Source organism: Littorina saxatilis, linkage group LG1, assembly GCF_037325665.1.
Source record: "Littorina saxatilis isolate snail1 linkage group LG1, US_GU_Lsax_2.0, whole genome shotgun sequence".
NCBI classification, from domain to species: Eukaryota; Metazoa; Mollusca; class Gastropoda; order Littorinimorpha; family Littorinidae; genus Littorina; species Littorina saxatilis.
Window position 1 is genome coordinate 3718022 of NC_090245.1, and position 1156 is coordinate 3719177.

At 42.0% G+C, this 1156-nt stretch overlaps 1 protein-coding gene across 2 annotated transcripts in view; it reads right to left on the reverse strand.

The window, feature by feature from the left end:
* Positions 1 to 211: 211 nt before the first annotated feature.
* LOC138959567 (protein virilizer homolog) overlaps positions 212 to 1156 on the reverse strand; it is a 79663-nt gene continuing 78718 nt past the window's right edge. Inside the window, exon 41 of one of the 2 annotated variants that reach the window (XM_070331107.1) lies at positions 212 to 1156. This exon is cut by the window's right edge and continues 658 nt beyond it. The gene's annotated coding sequence lies outside the window, so the exon portion shown is untranslated. The other variant, XM_070331115.1, reaches the window with a different exon arrangement.

The following is a 1156-nucleotide window of genomic DNA, read 5'->3' on the forward strand; positions in this document are numbered from 1 at the left end:
TCTCTTCATAACCTCTGTAAATTTACCTCCATTTTAAGACCCCCCTTTTTTCAGACCCGATTTTCTCAGATTTGTCGAGGTCTTAAAAACGGTGACCCACTGTACTGCACGTGTATATTGTTACAACGCAGAGTCTACATGACTAATACTTGGCACAGAAATAGTCTACCAAGATCAGTGATAAAGGATCAGGAAAATCATAAGATAAACAATGCTTACAAACAAAACACCAGGCAATACCATCAAGCACTCAAAAGCTTTTATTTTATACAACAATTTTATTTTCATCCAAAACATGTTTTGAACAGCGCACTATCTACACATTTAAATGAAACTTATTTCAACATCTTAATTTCTAAAACAAATACAAAGTTCTGAAAAAATACTGTCATAATCAGACAATAAAAAAGCTTTGTTGTTATCTACACACTATCCTGCTGTTATCCCACATTGTTCAAACATGCACACATACACCCGTCTATCCACAGACAGAAACCAACGCACACACACAAACACGTACACACACACATACATGTACGCACACATACACGCCCACACACACACACACACACATGCGCGCACACACACACACACACACACATAGGAAACATTCAACATGCAAAACGCAGTTCTTTCATTGTGTCAGGACTGTTGTTCATCACCAAAGCACTGACAGCTGAATGAGTGTGTGACTCAGCAAGGCTTGACCAAGTACACAGGTAGATGTCCTGACACCTGTGCCACTCTGTAATCAGTCAGGTCCATCCGTTTGCCATTTATCTACAAGTATCTACAAGTATCTACAAGTATTCACCGTTTTGTTCCTCAAGTCTGTACCAGTGCTAGCAGGACAGTATCTGGGTACAAAGAAATACAATTTTTGAGAGTTGGTGTCCCCAACCAATCCTGAACACAACACAAAACTGCCACAGTAAACTAGTCCAACATTTGAAAATGAACACAGAATAGACGGGCGCAGTGGCAGGGTGGTAAGACGTCGGCCTCCTTACCGGGAGGTCGTAAGTTCGAATCCCGGTCGCTGCCACCTGGTGGGTTAAGAGTGGAGATTTTTCTGATCTCCCAGGTGTACACGCAAGCACAAGACCAAGTGCGCACGGAAAAGATCCTGTAACCCATGTCGGAGTTCGGTGGGTTA